The sequence below is a fragment of the Aptenodytes patagonicus genome, chromosome 6 (assembly GCF_965638725.1).
Source record: "Aptenodytes patagonicus chromosome 6, bAptPat1.pri.cur, whole genome shotgun sequence".
NCBI lineage: Eukaryota > Metazoa > Chordata > Aves > Sphenisciformes > Spheniscidae > Aptenodytes > Aptenodytes patagonicus.
The window spans coordinates 787,105-809,950 of NC_134954.1; positions in this window are offsets into that span (position 1 = coordinate 787,105).

The following is a 22,846-nucleotide window of genomic DNA, read 5'->3' on the forward strand; positions in this document are numbered from 1 at the left end:
AATGGTTCAAGGCAGACAGACCTAGCTGGATATTGCATTGTAAGGTCTGATGAAAAGCTAAGACTTTTCACTACTGTTCTCATCTCCAAGCCATTCTTTCTTATTTTCCCAGACCTTGCTCTGGTTTGTAAGGAAACCCACAGAAATCAGATAAAGACAATCACAGTACATTTGGAAAGTATATATACCCCACCTCCCGTTTACCAAAATACCACTAATTATTCTGATACAAAGATACTAAAGGGCAGGTACGGAAGCAGAAGATATCCTTCATATTAAATAGAGGCAAAAGTACTGCTGAACTCATCACAAAAATGAAATTTAGGGAATTTAAGCAATGTCCTCTTTTAGTAAGTACCATGAACTGGATACAGTGGTCATTCTCTGCTGTCGGGGGTGGGGGGGTGGGCAGGGAATCAATCAGCTGTATTATTGCTAGTCTGCCAGACAGCAGGCACCAGTGCCTTGGCAAGTAGACACAGACCTTTTACCTCAAAGCGTATTCTGAACATTTTCAGTACAAATACTAGAACTGAATGGAGCCCCATGCCTAGGCAGTGGACATGATCACACTAAAACACAACAGGAAAGCGGCACTGGCAGTACACAATGAAAACTCTATAGGAGCACAAGGAGCCGATCCCACCCCCCCATGTCCAGCTTCCTCATTTGTTTTGAGCTGTCACAGGAAATGTAAGTTCCATACTTTCCACATCTACTTTTATATGTATTTATATATATACTTACATAAAAACATTGTAAAGAGGAGTTTAATTCTATTAGGCAGCCACCTTTCTACTCCCCCTATCCAGTTACTGGGAGCCAAGCTCCATTTCTGAATAGACTTCATTCTTCATTTTCTATTCTGCCTTTATCACTCACTTCCCTGAAAATCAATCCCTTTATTCATGTGCATGTGTTCATTCTTTCAGGCTACTGCTCTTAATTATTACATTGGTGCTGTGTAAAAGAAAAAATAATCACCATGATCTCTCCACTCTCTTCCCCCACAGAATTTAGAGATGATCTAATATTAACTTCTGTTTGTACAGCTAAGCCTCTGACACTAGAGTGGCTGCTTTATTATTTTCATTTTGGGATATCTCTTTAAAAACAATTGTTGCATTCCCTGCTCTAATATTGTTTTACTTGAGCATTTATCAATATGACAAAGGAAAAATGTGAAATATGACAGTATGCATAGCTAAGACACGTGTGCAACATGGCAGGTTTACGCTATTATTTATTATAGAGAGAAAGAAGAAGTAGCAAAAAATTCTGACGGAGCTGATTTAATATTGTGCTACCTTGAATGTGCACTATCTTGACAAACACAATGTATAGAACTGTGATGACTGTTCTTAAAGAGCATAAGAGCCTGAAGACATCACGGGCTGGAAGCAAACTCCTAGCATTGTATCACTCTAAGCTGACATACCTTCCAACTTCTAGTGCAGGCTTAGGCTATGTAAAAATGAAAGACAGCCAATAGGTTTTAGATATAAATGTATAAAGCTTAGATAAACTAAAGTTTCCCCAGAACGTGAGGTGTAGGAAGGGATCTATTTGCCCAAAGTAAACAGTGCAGTATACTCACCTACTTTTTAGAAATTTAAAAAAGATTCTCAGGTATTCGCACATGTGTATCTCTCTCTCCAAATATTTCAATGGACCTAGAGAAATCTGTTCATTCCCAGGGAGCGTCTTCTATCTAACATCACCCATCCACTTATTTCAGCAGTATAATTCTCCCCATGGCAAAGCATGCAATCTGCAGCCCTCACTTGGATCTTCGCCATCACACTAACAGGTTCCTTTTATGCCCTTTATTTATTAGTGTTTAGACAGAAGACGCATTTGGCCTACTATAACAAAAGAGGCTTTTTCTCCAGGGGCTGACTGTTCTTTTTCTGGGGCAGTAAATAGCTGGGTTTTTCCCTGCTCAAGAACAAGGTCTATACTGGATTGCCACCACCTCCACAAGTGGTTCATCTGAAGATACACCTGTATGTCCTTATGTGATACCCAATGCAAAATTACACACATGATGCACAGCACTTCAGAGGCATTGCTTCACACTGTATACTTACTCACCTGTCACTCCAACATAAAAGATAGTACTGTAGCAGTCTCAGGGGAAATATGGAACTCCCTCTGCCAGTGACAATATATGCACTGAGATCCCTTTCCACTTATCTTCACCCTGCGGTGATAGCTGTCACTCTTCTTGGGTGGACAGCTCACATCAGTTTTTGAAAGTACAAGGTTTTAGTCTCCTACAAGGTGTAATCAACACATCAGTAGGTAACTATTGGCAACAGAAAACAGACATGGGCCTTCCAAAAGTCTGTTCAGGGCTGTTGCATATAGATACTAATAAAGATAGTCACCATATCAGGTGATGGATAAACAGGTGGTGAGAAGTCAAATTCCACATGCAGGAAAGGAATTGATCTATGAACTGATGGTCTGACCATTGAACGCATCTGCCTGCAGTTTGCTTCTCCACAGCCTGAACACACCAGCAGATAAACCGGTATATTACAATTTTTTGGACCATGCAATGGGAAGTCAGGATGAAAACCTGAAAGCCAACATTAAACTCCTTCAGCATGATGGAGATACCCCAGAAGGTGGTGGTGGGGTTTTTTTGAGAATTAATCCCAAAATAATGGTCACAGCTTCCCTTCTCTCTGTCCAGGACTATCAACTGTGAAACTGAACAAACTGACTAGTAGGAAACTGAATGCATAAATTTCACTGTGATTCACAAGTCAATCTTGAGAAAGAAGATACTTGCTGGGGTATGTTCCCCACCCTAAGAAACATAGGGAGTGAATATGTCTACCATGAGGTAGAAAATTGACTCCTCCACACACAGCACAGGTTTTAAAACCAACTGGAGAGGTCAAAGCCATATGGAAATGACCCATTTATAAATAAACAAACAAACATGCATCAGAGAATGGTCTTCCCAGGGCTGGAGCCTGGGAAAATAGAAGATCTGTGAGGGCACTGAAGGTAAGGGATAATTAGAAATCCGTGACGCAGTTCAACTTAACAGAGAGGCAGACGTTTGGCTCTGGCTCAGCCAAGCAGTTGAGAGAACTTGGGAGAGAGATGCATACACTGCCCCTTTTCTGCCACATGCAGAACGTGCAGAGACTGCATGGCTCTGCAGAGCTGCTGGTGCATCCCTTCTCTCACTTGCGTGTGTCAGGCATGAGTTCAGAGCTAGCCCTTGCAGGAGAAACGTATCTTCTTTGAAAAATGTTAAAGCCATTGGGTATGCGCCCTTAAAACCAGCTGTCTGCTATTAGGATTTCATTACTGCACACTGCTCATGATTTTGGCAAGACTGTGTGACAATTAACATGAATTCTTCTGGGAGGGATGCAGCACATGACATCATGTAGTAAATCTTCTGATATTAGAACCTTTCACTCGTGCCCTACTGTACTTGTTGGGGTAACAAACTCAAAATGAAAAATGTAATTAGCCAACAGAGCTTTCAATTGTATCATATATTAATTTCTAATACTCTAAGTACTCATTCTCAAATCCGAATCTGGCACAAAACACATTGGAAGATGAAACTTGACAGAACCAGATTAGTGCCTGATTAGATCTTCGACAGACACTGATTTAAGAGCATTTTATAATGGGAAATCTCAGGTAAGATAACAGCAACAGTTGAAGAACAATTACCCTTGTCTGACTTAGTGCTGGACTCTGAAAACTCATGTGCTAACAAACACTAAGCAAAATTTAAAACCAAATAAAGCTCTCAGAACAAGCAGCATTTTGCAGCCAAATCTTCCTGGGAACAGCTTTCTGTAAGTATTGATAATATTGGGAACCAGTGGTTTACAAAATTTAATTTGTGCTCAGAAGCCCCCCTTGATGAATTTATTCTAACTTTACACCTAAGTAGTTTAGACAAAGATTAATAACATGTTTTTCAAGAACAGTCACCAAACATATAAAAAAGTGCAGGATATGATACAGCCTGTAACTTAATCAATGAAACAAAAGTGAAGACATCTAGGATTTACTCAGATCATTAGGACCACTCCACCTTAATCCTCCCTCTGCTCTATTAGTGTAGTGAATTACTTGACAGGAAAAAGGACCTGTTATTCTGTACTACTTTTAGGCTGAGTTACCAGGTTTTAGGACTTCATGTACTTTTATGAGAAGACTCTCAATAGCAGAAGATTTAAACAAATAACCATAGGCCAGGCCTCCCCACCAGTTTTAATCACACTGGTATTAACTACCCCTTTTTGTGTGATCTTCAACTTTTGGTTAACTGAGTAAACAAGACTGTTCATGTCCCCCTTTTTATTTCCTACTTAGTCTTTATACTAATTACCATAGCTAGAAAAGGTCACAGTGGCAGACTCTTCTGCATTCGAGTTCACTAACACAAGCAAACTACAGTATTCATTTTGAAAGCTCTGATGCTATCCCATTACAAATATTAGTTTCTTTCTTTTGAGATGCACTTTCCAAATATACCATACAAGAACATAACCCAGCAGCACTCCAAAGCTTTACTTGGTAATTACAGGGGAATACTTAAAACTTCAAAAGAAAAGCTGAGGCACTGCTAGTATAAATTGTCCAAGCTTCATCAATTTCAGTAGCGTGAAGACAGTGTACATCCTCAGAGAATCTAGCACAAATCTCTTACTAGAATCCTGATGCAATACTGTTTTCTTTCTTAAGCAAAGATACAAACTTTCAAAACAAATTTGAGACCTATAATCTTCTAATGTTACAGACACTTTTCTATCCTTTCACTGAAAATTTATTCTACTTATTCATATGCAATACAACATTGTCCTAGAATTAGCAGCAATGAGAAGAATTGAAAGCACACTTACTTTTTCTTTGTTTATTAATCCAACAGAAGGCAAAGCTGTTTTAAAGACCTTCAGCCCTGCATGTTGGGTTTTGAACACTTTCACTGCTTGTCAGCAGCAAAAGCGGAAAATAATTGGAATTTCCATAAAGATTGAGAGCACACCTTGTTTTAACTTTTATGTATTCTGCCAACGTTATCTCTACCATCACAGGAGGATAAAAGCCAAAGACCCAAACCCCTACACAATATATTGAAGGTAAAGCAGTAAAATAGATCAAGGTGTGATGACTCTGACGTATCTCAACCACAGAAGTGAAAATTCAGCATATGGTGTAGAATTATAATGAAGGAAGCTTCAAAATGCTCAGAGCATTGTATTTGCGGTATTATACTAGAACCACAAGATCTGGCAAGGTCATCTGCCATACCTCTTTAATTTTCCCTAACAACCTCATGTTTTACCTTCCACTCTCTTCTTCTGCTCCTTAGAGCATACACATCTTCCAGCTCCAAGGCAAGTATAAATGAGATCTATGTCAGTGCTTGTCTCCAGTTATCTTTCGATACTTGCCTCAAAACACCCTCACCTTAAAGCTAAGAAGATGGCTGATTGCCTGTGGTAACTTCTCACAAATGAAAACAGTAAAGAGCAATTCCAGTCCATAACCTGATCCACCTCTCCTGCATACCTTTCAATAGAACTTTTTTGTGAATAGTAGGCTACACCCTTAAAAACCCCCCTTTATTTACATCTGCTCTTCTTGTAGAAACAACAGTTAGCTGAGCTGCCTATAAAAAAATCTAATATTCAAAACACTGAGTTCTGATTATTATAAACTTTTAAAAAAAATTCTGCTTCCTAGCATTTTACCTTATCACAATCAACCTTAGCTAGAGGCCTTCACTCTAAGATTCAAATGTTCTTTAATTATTTCCATCAACATAGCCTGAACTACACCATAAACCCAATATTCCTTAGGTGCAGCGGTAACATTAAATCATTTTGCATTGTACAGAGCTGAAATCAGCATGGAAGTGCAAGGGGCAGCACGGTCCAACGAACAGGGAAAGGAGCCGGATTGCATTCCCAGCTCTGTCCTCGATCTGCTGTGGGACCCCTTTACCTCTTTGTGCCTGTGTCTCCCTTCTCAGCTTTGCCTGTGATATTACTCAGACTGCAAGCCTCTTGCTTCCCAGGAGGTAGGCTACAAAAGCAGATGTAGATAATATAATAGCACTCTGACTTTGTGAAGAGACTGAGACTTCTACTACAGTACCTAGAAATGGTAACAGTTAAGTCCCACCGTCCTGCTCCTTGAATTAGGATAAGCTTGTGCAGCACTTCGCACAAGTTTGCTGGCACCGAGTTCTTCTGCAGGAACGGCTCACATCCTTAAAGAAGTAGATCCTTTACTAAAGATTTGCTGACCAGTTTTAAACCATGCTCAATACACCACTTTGTAGATAATTGTTTTCAGCATTTACATTTAGTTCACTAACATATAGGATAAGAGTTAGATGTGCAAAAGCTGACTGCAACTCTTATACACAACAGAAGCTAAATTAGCTGACTTGCAACACCGATGCACCCATCAAGTGGAAGGAAAGGAGTTTCAGCCCAGACAGAAGAGATCTTTAAATCTGGACTTGTTGATTTTTATTTTTGCATTTTTCTTTCATTTAACCAAGTAGGGTATTGGCAGTCCTCTTCATAAAACACAAAACTACACACTGAAGTTTGTCACTTAACACAAAAAAAGATCATAGCAGAGACTTCAGAAGAGGGACACAGACCCACCCTGAAGTTTAGCACCCCAGTTTGTGTTCCTGTAGCAGTTACACAGTAGTAAAAAGCAATGTTTATGAACCATTTAATGTATGTGTAACATTAGGCACTTCTTAACTTTAGAACCACTTTTCTGCCTAGGGAAAAAAAAAGTTCACTTGGTTAGCTTACACTGTCCCTTCTCCTTTGGGCATAAACAATCTTTTCAGGTAATGTAGATGCTAAGGGTAAACAGCAGCTGTGGGAGTGGAAGCTAAAACCAGTGGAATCTGGAGGAAAGGGCTAGCCTTGTGGTTAAGACACTAATGGTGTGTTCCCTTGGCACGGTGCAGGGCCGTGCAGATACGCTAGTTTGAATTGCAGTGTGGTACAGCCCTGCTGAGAATGTGGCTAACTGGCATAGGTCAAGAAGCGCAATTATACAACTATACTTCCTTCATTTCTGAGTTAGCTCAGATATTTCTGAACAGCACTGATGTGAATCCCTGAAAACATACCTGAAAACAGATCTCAGAAGATTTAAGTTAAAATTCGTTCAGTACTGTGAGATCTTGGGTAAGTTACTTCCATTTATATCCCTCAGTTTTCCATTCAAAAGATGGAAATGACATTTCATTTCTTCCCACTCTTCAACCATTTACTTGTTTGGAAGGCCACATACAATTCCTGATAACGGATTGCATTGTGTATCAGCTTCTGCAGTGGAAACAAATTGGAGTCTCCATATACTAAATGCAGAAAACACCTTGACAATGACTATCTTCAAATTGATGAGAGACAGCCTACAGAATAAAAAAGGCAGTGTAATTTTATAGAAAAGGAAATAACACTATCATTTTAAATGAAGGACAGAAACCGTTCTCACTCTGGAGCAGAGGTTGTACTCTGCATGGCTGTCTTAGGGACTGATCATGCATGATGCAAAGGACCTTGACTCAGGACATTGCAACAGAAGTCCTTGATACACTGTAGTGAGAAAAACGCTTTGCTTTGCACATGACTCTCCTGACATTGCATAAAAGCATCATTGGTAGTCCTGCTTGTAACAGTCAACCTGTAAGTTTCCAGTTTGGGACTTTTTTTTTCCCCTTGTTTCCTCCCTCCAGGTAGAAACTGAGGTCAAGTCTCTGAAATTAGCTCCTTGTCCACACTTCTTTAACAACTTGGATAATTTTCCTATCAAGTATTATTCATCAGCAGGAGGCCCATAAAAGCTGTTTAAATGAATAAAGTTTCCATTATAATATTATAGAATTAACAGCTGCATCCATTAATTTCCTTCCTCTAGCTACAGAAAGGTACCAGAGGATTTCCAGAACGGGCTACTGCAAGCTTATGCTTCTTTCATGTGCTAGAAGAGCTGCTTCTATAGCAAACCAGTAGATTAATCTCTTAATTTAAATTTCTGAGACAGCTGTTGACAAAGATGTCAGGTATGAAAAAAAACACTTTTGTGGGGTAAACTCTCCACCCCTTGGCCTAGTATTGAGGAAAATCAAGTAACCACTGTGCTGCTGTTGTATTATGTGATCTCAGCTCATTCTAGTGCCTTGGAAAATAATTCTCTACTTACCAACACCAGTTTGCTCAGCCTTCCAGACTTTATTCAAGAATCAGATCCTTCCCTGTCCAGTACCATCTGCCACATGAATGCAACAAACAATTCTCTTAGGGGCCCTTCTAGCTTATACTTTATACCAAAAAGGTTAAAATATCTATTACAAGATTCAACCTCTGGAGTTTCAAGTGTATGTATGACTAGTTAAACGCTCTCAACCTATGTACGGGGGACCGTTCACTCAGTGCAAGCTTTCAGTGCAGTCTCTCAGTTGTAGGGTTATAAGTACACAGTGGGTCACAACAGAGGGAGAGTTAAGTCAGATCAAATGCAGCACCATGCAGAGACACTCTAGCTCAGGTGGGAACTAGAAGATGCCATCCTCAGGCTCAGCACCCTCCAAATGCAGCTAGACTACTTCTGCAGCCTCTTATCCTTGCACAGTGCAGCATGGGAAGCTCAGTGGAAGCTTGCTCTGGGCTCCCTTATTCACAGCCTTTCACTGCACAGTGCAGATGTGAGAATCCACATAGAAATTGGCTCACCATAGCCCACCCCGCTCTCCTATGGCTCCAAGTCAGCCCGGGTCCTTTGGCGCATCCCACAGACTTAGACTGGCAATGCCAGAATGTTCCTCACCATTAGTAAAGCAAGAAGTTATAGGAAAACACATTCTACAGCAACAACTTATGTGAATTTTAAAAATGTCCTGAAATGGATAATGAAATAATGAATTACTGTCTCCTTCCCCATGAAAAAGTCAACGCAATGCACTGAATGAGGCAAGAAATCTTGCAGACCAACTCAATGTGTGATCATGACATTGAAGACTAACATGATAAGTCTTCATGGACTAGAGTTAAAGTTATATGAACTATTTTGAATGTGAACGCTTTGCTGTAATGCCTTTGTATTTCCTGCCACCCTTAAGCTGTATCTACATTTGCAAGTTTTGCTGTACTATAGGAACAGATCTGCAGGGTGAAGAAGCCGATTCAGAGGACCCAATATCATCACTATACTCAGTCTGAGGGTGTTACTTCAGACTGGCTCTAATCTGGTCCCCACTACTGAACACCCAGTAATGGCTGGAGTATTTTAATTGTGCTTCTGAAGCACATTTTCTGTGTTTGTTTGTGAGCTCCAAGACTGGCCTGTGAATTGAATCAATGCACAGTAAGCAGGGATGATCGGGAGACTCACTTCAGAAATGCACTTCTGATCCACACTAAAACGTGAGTGTGGACACATCCTTATGCACACTGCAGACCACCTCTCTGCAGGGGTATCCCCTAGCCATGTGGAGAAGACATCTGGAGGAAGATGCTACTCAACATTCGTAAAGATGCCAGAATATGGCTATTAGGACTACTTCCTTAAAATACACTCCTGGGGTAGAAATGGAACTGCAATACTTGATTAAGTCAATGGGATGGCTACAGGATGAGTTTTAAGACATGGAAGTAGCAGGTATATCTCTATTACGTGTGATTCTTTAATATAAAGAATGTTTTCCTTTGCTTTTTTTAAAAGGAGTCATAAACACGTTACATTAGACAGCTTTATTTTGAATGAAATATATGTAGCCCTATGGCTTCTGAAATTTTTATTTTAAAAGTAATCCACCTAAGATGAGGTTCAGTTTATGTGTCTTCTCATAGTGGTTACTATCTGGGATTATTGTACTATGAACCAATTGTTATTTATGTTACCAGTGGATACAAGGATTTTGTTAGTGGAATTTAGCTTCCAGATTGATTTCATAATCCCTATGCCTATTACTTAGAGAGAAGAAAAAAGCACAAATCAAGATGACATTTAAAAAAAAAGGAGCCTAGATTGGTCTTGTAGGAACATCTAAATCCTTTCCCTTATTAAATACCTTATCTCAACAGCAGTGCACCAGCCATTTAGGAAAATTAAAGAGGGAGATAGCAAAAAGAGACAGCAGATGATCAAGTGCAGTAGTTTCTAGTCACGTAGATAATGAAGGGACTCAGCACATGGCCTTTTCAGTTTATCCCTGCTTCAGCTTATCCTTCATCTGCTTAAATTCAAATGGATCAGTCATTATTAAAATGATTTTGAAATGAGCCACTCCAGTTTCACGTGACTTTTTTGTGTATCCCTTAAAACTTGGTAACTCTTTGGGAAGACCGGTGCTGTACACTTTTGCCATTTTAATTCAGTTTGGGACTTGATTTCTAAGAAGCAACTGATAGCTAATGCTTAAATAAGATTGATTTTTACTCACTAATACACATATCCATTTGTGGGCCTTTTATCCCTTCCGATGAGTTGTCACCTAAAAAACATATAGGCTTCCTTGCTGAAAAATACTGACTATTTTGTGCAAGATGCTGTGGGCTTACAATTCTAAAAGATACTGGATACTGAAAGTATATTCTAGACAAGATTTCTTTTCTTTAATATTAGATAAATATTCTTCTGTCATGCTTGGAACATTTTACTTGCTAAGTCCGAGAAATGTTGTATAAGTAAGAGTATGGATGAAGCAATGATTAGTCACTCCATTAAACATTTCAAATCTACTTCAAATAACTGCTCTGTTTTATGCAGTTCTTATACAGACACCGATCAGCCTTATGTTAGCATCTACTAGTACTGCATCAAGCAATGTGTAGGGCTTGGTTCACAATGTTCATCATGTTTGTCTCCCCAGGCACATAAAGCACACATTACAGAGAATTTTGCTTTGACTGAGCCTTATTTGATGTTAAGTGTACATGGCTTCTCTACTTATATCAGAAAAGACACCTTATAGAAATGCACCTTTTATTTGTAGCAGAATGTAGAGAAGGGTGAGGTCATTGGAAAAAGATACCTCTGGCTCCTTCTTTTTGAAGGATTAATACTAAAAACATGAGAGCATTCCCATCGATTTCTCTAGTAGTAAACAAAAATTTTAATAGCAACCACTGCATGTTAAATAGTATATACAGAATGACTCTTCACATTATTTACCTGAGTGTTTTATAATTTTTATGCCATCCTAAAACATTTCACTAGCCAAATTCCCCCTCAATCATAAGTCTCCTTCTCCCCCTTCCTCCCACCCAATTTAAAATCTTGCAGTGGGGACCACTTAGGAGATTTCTGCCAATCTCAAGCACTTGAAGAAACCAGTGATGGTTCTTACATTCACCTTTGGCAACACAGTGCTGCTGTACTTCTCCTTTTCTGCCTCCAGAATATTAATAATAGTCACACCCAGCATGAACATACCATATTGAAGCAGCTGACTGCTCCCAGCTCCTATCAGAAGATGGCTTATGACTTCACTGGCTTTTGGCTGTCATTAGTTCCCTAATGAGCAACACAGCTCCTAAATGAACTGTTTTGCAGTGTGCTTCACTGCCACGTGGTTTCTTTGGCATCACCTTGCTCTGTGCCCTAATAACACAATCCACAAAGTATTTGCTGGAACTGGGGAATCACAAGAATCAAGGTTCTTGAACAATATTAGGTCTTGAAACTCCTGCCATTCAAGTCAAATGATGCAGGCAAAGAGCATCATTAATTTTTAAAACAAAATTGTGATACTTAACAAGGTTAAAAGGTCTTGGAGACTACAGAGTGTGTATATAGTTAAGGACAGTAAGAGTCTTAAAATCCTTGACTTTGTTTTTAAGTACAAATGAATTAACACATCTCCACCATGTAGATTGTAAAAATATTTGCAAAAGTTAGCTTTCTAGCTGAGTTAACTCAAGTGCAGTTTTACCTTTCATCAGCCAGATCGCCTCTTTGTTATTCTTTGCACCAAGATGAAATGGATAGCTTAAACATCAAAACAACACAGCCTTACATTCTGCTTACATGCCTCTAACAATACTTCTTCCCACCTGTAGGTCACCAGTTCAGAGGTGAACAGGTCATTTCTGTCAGTTCTTCAAATCCAAGACTAGGAATCCACAGTGCTTAAAGTTTTTTAGATCAGCTTCTTTGAGTCAAAGTTCCTCACCACAGGTGCGTGCCTCTATTGTCACTAATTACTATAAAGACTGCTGATTTTTTCTTCAAGTGACAGTCTTTTGAAGTTGGCTTGTGCACTTTTCTCCTACCTTCCTGCAAGTATATACTGCGGATTAAACAGTGACAACAGTGCTCCTACGAATCATCTGTATCAATTGATCTGGGAGATGGAAAGAAAACAGCAGAAGTTACTGTGAAAAATCACTGCTTAAAGCACTCAGTAATAAAGATGAAATTTCAGGAATTGTCTGTTTGTGAAGGGGAAAAAGTATGAAGGAGATTATTCCATTGTTAATTAGAAATGTGTGCACTTCAGAGAGCTTTTCCAATTTTTACATATTCACAGGCTAAACAAAATTCTTGTAAGGCGCTTGATTAAAACAGGAGGAGTTACCTTAATGAAGATTATAAAGGTTCAAAGCTGTAGCTCTTCTGCCGTAGGGTGAGACTGAGCATTTTTGGCTCAGCCTTGTGTAAGAGGTGGTACACAGCTGCGCTGCCCCAGAAGGAGCCTCGGGAAAGAGCTGCGACTCGGGTAACGCCTTCCTTATTTCCAGGGAAAGTGAGACGAAGCAGCCATTTACTACAAGTCACTACATACCGGTGTCACAGGATAACGATAACACCAAGCTTTGTCACAAGGATCTTAAACTTGGATTGCCCAAGAGTGGCCGCTACAAGTTACTAATTTAAATAGGATAGTACTTTGCTATTTTTCTTACTACATTCTCTCCAATTAAATTGTGAGTACAGTAAATACATTTCAACACCATGAAGAGTTAAGAACCAATGCTTACACTTCTGTCTGTCAGTTGATTTAGCCCTAATCACCAGCAAAAAACCACTGTCTCCAGATTTCCCAGTGACCTGTCTGGACCTGACAGATCTTGAAACATATTTAGTAACATCAACATCTCACTTATCCCTGCGCTCCTTTCTGCCTTCTCTTCCACCCGCTGCACTAGGAAGCTTAGTGCCCTCAACATAGCGCAAATGCCTTCATATGCATCATTTAAGATGAATGAAACTGTATTATATTACATTCCACACAACATGCTTTACAGATGAAGTGATATCAAAATTGAATATTACCTTTTGAACTGCATTTTAAAGTTAGTAAGTATAGACCAGATTCTGCCACCTTTCTGTTGTCTATTTCTCTAGGACGTTCCAAGTAACTTAAAAGGATTCTCTCAGGAGTACAGTATTTATAAAAATAAGTCATTATTTATGTAACAGCTGTACCTTCAATACCGAATCATGAGGGAGCTTTAACACATGTCTAGACATATATTAGTAGGCTCCAGCTATGATAGGCTTTAAACAGCTCTTCCCAGTAGCTTCTGATATTGCCTTGCACAGCAAGTTGGACTCTGGCAATACCAGTGATATTGGCTTATATCAGCAGAGGATGTGTTCCCATCTCTTTAAATCATACAGTCATATATTAACGTTATTCTTCCTCTGACACTTTCAAGACTGTAGTCTGAGATGCTATCAGCTCACTTAAGTGCTGCAATTAACTCCTTAAGTTGTATGCTAATATGAGCACGATCCTTATCTACCCTCTGGACATAGGCTACACTTCCTCTTTACACAGGCAGAGAAGCAGCTTGTGCAGTTGGTATTGACTTTCCCATTGCAAATGACAAGTTTCATGTGCTTAGTCCTCAACCTTCACACACAACATAACAGATGGAGTTTTTTTACTCTCAGAGACACGTTTGAAGCGGCTACAGTAATTAAGCATGATACATTATATTATACCCAGAGGATGTCTTCATAGTATGGTAGGCAGCCATAGTATTTTCAGGCAAAATTTACTCAATATTTCAACAAAATAATGTTTGCACACTGGTTTGTAGAATTCCCAAATGAGTGTTTTAAATTGAGATACTGGGGTATAGATTAAACCTTCAGTGACATGTATCACAATGCTACAGACACGCCTGCTAGATCAAGCAAGCTCTTACCCTTACAGATGGGGAGAAATAGGTTAAAAATATGCCTGCTTTTCAACAGCAATACCATCAGAATTCATATCTCAATTCAGCTAGTATGTTATCTCCTCTCTTATCTTCACTTCACTGTAAGTAAGGAATTTGTTTGTGTACCAGTCGTGCAGTCTTTTCCAAAATCAGTTAGACTAAGAACCAGTAGGAAATTTTACAACTGATTTTTTATTCAATATAAAAAACTAATTCATCAAAACCAGTATGAAACATTAAGGAACACTTCTCAAGAGAAGATGGAAGGACTGGATGGAGAGAGAACAGCAAGAAGCATTAATCTCCTTAGGTGACAGGGACCTGCTACAGACCACTGGTTCTGAATGGTCCTTTGGGAGACTGAGGTTCAATTCCAGTCACCAATACTGTTTCAAAATCCCAACTGCAATTGGAGCAACATGAAAAGAGAGAACAAAAAAGACTCCCACAGTAACCTATTGTCTTGCTGCTCATCACTCACTTCAGAAGTGGAGAACTAAGGCTGCAGTTCCACCACAGCTTACATCAGTGGAAGTCAGCACTGTTAGGGTCCCTCTCAGTAGTACACGGCCTAAGTGTCTGTGATGGCATCTTGGCTACACAAAGTCAATACCAACAAATCTACTGACCCAAATTATTTAAGACATCATTCCTGACTGACTTCATCACTTCATTAAAAGTGACCTTTCCTATAAATACTATTGCAAGACACAAACTCTCCATCAAAACTGTCATTTCATAGTTGTTCAGTTCAATGGACACACGCTTCGAAATAAAAAAGACCCAGTTCTTTTAACAAATACTGCCTCAAAGATTCAACATTTCAACCTGCCTGTGTTTGAAGCAGGGTAAAGTTCTCAGTACTAATATTAAGAGCTCTGAATGTGTAAGTCATGCTACGTTACTGTCTTTACTCTCTCTTGAACTTTTATACCACACCAGATAAGAAGTGACAATTGTGATTCCAACAAGCCAAAAAAAATTCAATTTCAAATTTTAAAAAAAATTCCTAAGAAACTTGGAATGAATTCGGAAAGCATTTTTCCTACTTTGTAATCTAGTTAAGGAATAGCTTGACTCCATGATGCTGAAATCATAATCAACATTTCTAACACCTATACAGTGAAAAAGTGAAATAACTTTCCAATGATAAAGCCCACTGATTAGCGTATGTAAGAGAGAAATGAGAGAATAAATGACAGCTCCTGCTATACAAAAACTGAGTGAATAAAATATCAGTTCTTCATAACACAAGCACTCAACTTCCAGCTGAGGATTCAAAATGAATAAAAGTTATTGAAAAGCCAAAGTATGCATTGCAGAAAACAAACACACTTGGATGTAAATCTGTACTGCATTCAAACTATGTCGCAAAAGAATTCCTCATCCTACATCTTGTAGTGACTCAGCCCAACACTGCCACTTTTTAGGAAATGTGAAACCATTAATTGCCTTATCTGATGAACTAGAGCCCTGCTAATGACTTATCAATTATCACAAGGCTTATCTTTCAGTTTCTTATTAACCAAAGATGTTCTGGAGCAGACTATCCATGGAATTGCTTAACATACGGAGACCAGACTACTGTGGAAGAAACAAAACACTTTCCGTTCAAGAACACTCAAGCACCACAGGATCAACATTCCAGAAAAAAAAAGGTCAAAGTGGGTATTTTTTAGCCACATCAGAACCACTTTTTTACTCCTTCACTTTTGAGATAACTGCTAATGAGTCTGATTATATATTAAAAAGGGCCAGATTTGTAGGAATAGATGATCTCTCATTAGCTCGACAAACGTCACTGGAACAAATTGATAGGTTCTGTAAAATGCAGAATCCTCTTCAGGAAAAGCTTCAAACTAAAGTTTTTACTCACTTGTGGAGCAGGGCAATGGCAGATGCTTTGAAACACCCCGAGTTTGTCATTAGGTGATTAGTAACACACACCAAGGAAGGCAAGAGCATTGGACTGTTGGTTTCACTTACAAGCAAGTACAGAAAGACACCATCAGATGAATCAACAGGCAATTTATCCATTTACTGCATAACAGTACTTTGAGAATGTTTCCTAAAGCAAGTTTTTGTAGGATTGTGAAGTTAAAGCTTTATTAAAACTTAAACTTCACTTAAGTATTTGGTATGAACATTTTACCAAAAAGTATGGTAAAGTCATTAATCTTTGAGTCAAAGATGGCACGGATCACAATAGAAACCTTGAAAACAAAACAAAATAAAACCCCAGAAAAGCCAAATCCTTTCCACATTTTAACATTTTCTTGGGAGGGAAGAGGCAGACCTTACTGCAACAGTGAAATCAGATCAGTACGAAGCCTGTCTAATTACCTTAGGTCAGGACTCTGCCAAGAGAGTTGGTAACCAATCCAACTTACATTAGCTAGTATTTTATCCAATATATAAAAAAATCCAGCATAGTCCAGGCTAACAGTCCATACTGATAAGATTAGTTTCTAATATGTGCTTGTGTGTTAGCAAAATTTGTGTTTGGATGTTTAAGAAAAACAAACAGGGAAAGAGTTGGCACTACTGATACAGTTTTCTTTTGTTTCTACATTTCAATGAATATTTACATTGAGTATTTATGGTATTTTGCTTGCTGTACTTGCAACACTGCATATATGGGAAGCCAACAGTCTACCTACAGACTTTGCCTATCTGATGTGTTAGAATGGGCTTTTAAAATTCCTTTTAAAAGAACTGTTGTAGAATTTAACTACTTGTCCCATGCTGATAAAATCATTGCTTATTTTGTCAAGTACCCTCTGATACTGTTCTATGGGATACTTTGTAAAGATAAATTAATAACTATCATCCTTTGTCATTTAGGATATGGACAACCAACCAAAACCATAGTTATGTGCAAATTTGGTAGTGGCTAATACAGATTCCGATTAGGTCTACAATCTTTTTTTCTTGTGGATAGGGATTGTTTTTACGAAGCAGTAATTTCAAAAATTGAGTACTGCAGTTCAAAAATATGATTTTTTTTAGCTGTTAGGTACACAATTAAAACTTCTTTGAGGAAGAGTAAGATAACACACGGATATAAAAAAATAACTCTAGAAGGAAGCTCTGATGTTAAATCCTGGATATATCATGCCAAGCACTGGTGAATTAGACACCAAAAAAGGTAAGTGCCCTCTCAGGAAAATTATCTGGCTCTTAGAGCACAGGACTAGCAATTAAGACACCTGAAGTCCATGCCTTTACCTACTGCTAAGGCAGTCAGTATGAAAATTACATCGGCATGAACAGTGACTTTACCTCTTTATGTTGCTGTTTGCACCATGAGAACTCTAGTAGGTGCACAGGCAAGATTAACAATGAAATAGTAAGGCCGTATTAGACTCTTGAAATTTAAACTATACATAAGTTAGTCCCTAATTCCGTAAACTATTGAGCACATACCTAGACATCTTGCTTGTTTGGACCTTCTGATTATCACAAAGTGTTTCAAGACACTCAGAAGATCCTTTACCGGTTCTAGGTGGTTCATATCAACTCCCATTTCTCATAAGTCCTTTCTTTTCATTACAAAAAAGAAAAAACCCAGCCAAAACCCCCATCCCCTGAAATTCCAGACCACCATTTATTGAGACCACAGCTGTGATCTTTCAGATCACAGTTGATAGCTACATTAAAAAAAAAAAAAAAAAAAATCAGAAATCCTCTGTAAAAGCACTTCTTGCACCATTGCAAGCCGCTAATCATGTGACATTTAATCTAAACCAAAGGCAAACTGTTAGCTATGAATATTTTTCCTAGCCAGTGCTCTAAATGTAATAATGGTTTTCAGAATGTGTGGGTCTGGCTCACTTCAAGCGGTTTTGCTCCTTCCTTGACTCCAGCTGCAAACTACTAAACACATACTTTTTTAGGTCATTATGGCCTAATGTCTGTGGCATTACATTATTTCAGTGACATATCTTTGAACATACCGTAATTCCAAAAACTGCAGGTCATCTTTTAGGCTAACTGGAGAGCAGGATTTTATATTAACTCCATCCTTTGTCTCCGACTCCCTTTTTAAAAAAGGAAAACAAAAAAATCGCACCGAAACTTCCTTTCCCGTTATTCCCTTCTTGGTAATGAGTCTTATAAACTTGCCCTATTAGGAAAAACCATTGCTAGTGGCAAAAAGTGCACCACCACTGAGAACATCCTCCATTCTAATAAATCCTGGCACAGAACCAGAGACAGAGGATAGCTAAAGCACAACATTCATAATCAGAGATTCTTAGAAAAGGAAACCTTGCCAAAGAGGACTTCTACTCCTCCCCTTAAAAAACAAACAAAAAAACACACATGCATCCAGGCCAATAAAAGATGACAGCTGTCTTCAGAACAATACTTTTTATGGTCCTTTTCAAAAGGAAACAAGAATCTAATTCTTAATTTAATTTGCTCAGGTTAATCCATGGTCCTATGAGTTAGATACATATTTACCTGCTTATACTTTAATTAGCTATCAAATAAAAATTAGCTATCTTCTGTTTAAGAAAGGAATACGCAGAAGAGCAAAACTTCTATAAATCAGGTACAGATTCTGTCACTACAGTGACGGAACTCCATGAATTGTCAGACTTATCATTTCAGCTCTTTAAATTTTACAAATTTAGTTAGAGCACACACACTCAAACACAATTTCAGCTGCAATCTATGAGTTAAGGTATGTCAGTTGCTGCACTTGGACAGTTTTATCCCAGTGCAAAATGGGAATTCAGACGTTTTGTCAACATAACTTGCATGAGGTACCATCTCCTATGAGCCATGCTATCTCATGAGCAGAAAAATACTGGTATTTTGCATGAACACAAAACTTAAGCTTTGTGGTATATCCCTGGCGGCAGTATAAAGCATAATTTGAACTATGTCAGTGCAGTATGTTGAAGGAAACGCTCTCCTTATTTTATATTCCTCCTTGCTGCAGTAAGGAGAACACCACAAATTATTTTTTCCCCAAAGAAAGCAAGCAGGCATAACATGGAAATTTTTGTCGCTATACCAGTTTTTCATACCTTCTGGGTTTCACCATGCCCAACCATAGTCAGGTTCTCCTGGATGCACAATGGCAGTTTCCTAACTTTAGAAAGGGGAAAGACATCAGCCCTTCTCGGGTTCTCAAGCACCCAGCAGGGAGAGCTAACCGAGCTATGAAGCCACTGCTAGGGGAGACCCTAATCTGGACAGGATTGGAAGGTAAAGAAAATTCCAGATTTCATTCCCCACCACCCCCCTTCCATACCCCCATGCACGTACACACATCTGAAAGAAGGAAACTGTGGTGAAAGACACCTGTAAATATTTTCATATGTTACTCCAAAATGAAAATTTCAGTGTTGCCACCAAAGCTCAAAGACCCACAGGAACCTCAGGGCACAAGAGAGCCATGCTTGCAGGAGAAATGGAGGACTCGTCTCAGGGGTGGACAACATCCTCAGGACAGCCCTCCTACGTGAAAGCAGAAAGATATGCATTGAACTATTATCTTTACACAAGCACTTTAGAAAGCTGAACAGTTTTTTAAAGGTACTTGCATGTTCAAAAAAGCTTTTGTCCCTGCCCACCACTTTCTCATTCCTCTTACCAACAGCCTGGCTGCTCTGGCACTTTTGGCTCTCTGGCACTGGAAAAGCCTAGCAAGACTGCTCATTTCTCAACAAACCCCCGCTGCAGACTGAAGAGTTTTAGCTAAGCATGCACATTTTGGATGTGTATCCAAACCAAACCCAAACATCTTGAGATTCTTCCTTCACTAACTCCAAACACATTTGATATGCTTAAACACGCATTGTATTCTGTCATAAACCAAATGGCTATTTGCTGTTCCAAATAATCAGATATCTTTTGCTGGATGATTAACAGAAATATTGCTCACCCAAAGCAATCAAACTTTCATTTACATGTTTGAGAGCCTGATCTACCGCCCTTGAAGTCTGTGGGACTATTTCCAGTCACTTTGACGGACCTTGGATCTAGCTCTAAGCAATTTTTTTCCCCTGGATATATTCATCCATTGAAGGCTGAGCTCAGTACTGATTTTTTCACACTGCAGCTAAAAGAATGAATATACTGAAAGCTTCTTGTAAGGCCGGATATCACTAGGTAAATTGAATACAGAGGCTTGTTTTCCTTACATTTGGTTTTGATGTTCTGTTCACTGAGCCTATGACTGCAAAGGTTATAGATGATGCAATTTATTTTCCTTCTGCTTTTTACCAGTAGAATACTGGTCCTCTTCCTAGATTAAACACAGGCTTTATTGCACATTTATCTCAAAATACACTTCTTTGAAAGATCCAAAATCTAACAGCATGTTTTACATTTGCTAGTAGCCTCTCATTTTTATCCTAGTCTTTAACGAGTCTGCTTCCAAACCAGTTTTGCCCTCCCAATGTCAATGGTAGGTTTGCCCAGACTTCAACAGAAGGAAATACCGTTCTTGAAATTTTTGTAAGCATCCTGTTCCTATAGCAAGCACTGCAGACATTTACGTTGTCACCATTCTATTACGAATATGAAATTAAAGACATGACTACTATGTAAGATAATAAACTGTCTTTTCATTTACTTTTGATTTTACTTTGTTCCTAATCAAACTTAAGGTTATGTACTGGTAGTTTTCCATATTTATTTTATAACTAACTATATGCATAAATCTGCTCGTTTTCTACTGAATACTGAAAAGTGTTAACTGCAGAATGCTGATCACATTATTACGTGCTATGCTTGATTACTTATGCATTATCTTAAAAATACAATCATATTTCTCAGTAAGTACATTGGACAACATGTAGCCATACTCAATCTGCACATCTTCATACCACACAGTGCTTTTTGTTTCTTTGTTTTCTATAAAGACAAAACTGAAATCAAGCTCATGCCAAGAATAACTGTGTAACTAACAGTTTCAACACAGGTTTTGTAAAAGGGACTTTTTTCTTTTTACATTCACCAAATAGCTTGTCTTAAAAAAGAGGCTGTAATTCCTAATTTTATTTTTCCAGGGAAACTGGGATCTAGCCAGTAACAGGTAAGCTTATATCATTATTACAGTAAAAGGTAGGTAGGATCTGCATTAGGAAATCTAATTTACACTGCTTTTAGCTCAAAAGTAAGCTTTCCAGTTACATTATTTGACCTCAATTAGTGTCTAAGATTGAAGGTGGATCTACTCATTCATAGGTGTCACATTGCAAGTCTGTTTTACAGTATTCCTCTGACACTAGCCAATTACATGAACTAATTGAGAGCAAAACATTCCTATGCTGCTCTTGTGTTATCCAACATTTCAGTAGTTTCCAGAGGTCCATTCTGGGTACATGCCTGTATGGTACCCTTAACCTATAGGCTTTCATTGAATTATCTTCCTTTTTAATTGGTTACAGTTACACATTGAGCAACTAATTATACATAAAAATTCAACCGGTATATTCAGCAGATATCTATTAAATTTTCCACATTTCTTATCAAGGGAATAAAGTTAAATGTAAGCAATACAATAACCTAAAATAAGTTGTAAACTTTCAAATAATCAAGCTCATACATGCAAGCAACTGTGACACTTTTGTTCTAAGTACTCTTAACACAACGTATAGGACAGCCATAGCTAGAAGAGTTCAGAAAAAAAAGGAAAAAATATGAATGGTAGGCAGTGCTCTTCATTTTTAATTACTCGTCCTATTTTACAAAAGCAGCAATGAAAACAGTTATTGTTGTGCTCCCCCTTCCCGACTTGCTGAATATATTACTCAAAAAAATACTACTCAATTATCACTACCAATACTTCATGCTTTGACTATTTTCACAGCTACTGCAAAGCAAAGCTTGTTTACAAATTCACTGTTCCAATGTAAGAAAGAAACGAATACTCAGATGGTTGAATTTCAAAGAGGTCAGGATTGAGATCAAGCTTTTCACAAGCACTTGATACACAGCTCTTCTACCTTGACACCTATTAAGCATTTCCAGTCTGTGATTTTGACTAGACACCCAATCAGGATTTTCTTTCTCAGTTCAGTCCCATACATGATCAAGATTTGAAAATCCTTTAGGTTCAGAGGAAGTGAAAATGCAGACTATGGACTTGATTCAACTCCTAAAGAAAGCAATGGAGAGGCTCTGCTGAATCTAACAGTGCCTAATAAGCTCCAAAACTTTTCAGGCTGAAAGTAAAACTTACCAGTATTTATCAAGCACTGTATGGAAACATTTAAGTTTCTAGAAATGGGTGTAACAATGAAGAGTTAATAAAACATTAAAATAATGTAAATTTTTAGAACATTCAAAATTGAAAAAGAGAAATTACTAAATATAAATCTATGATTTCTATTTATCAAGGAAGAAAAATAATGGAAACATTAAACTAGAGAAACTGTTTCGATGTGCTTTCAAAACTAGAGTAAAGGATAATGGTCAGTATCTGGTATTATGCAATACATCAATTGCTTCTCCTCCCACTGAACAAGAGTGAGCCAGTGTTTCAAAATTGTTTTCACAAGCAGAGACAGAAATGAGTTCTGTTGGATCACTTAATAAGCATTAAAGAAAATCACAGCAGAATCCCCAAAGCTTGTGAAAATTCAGATCCCTAAGATGTTTTTCATAGAGCATTGATAAATATACACATT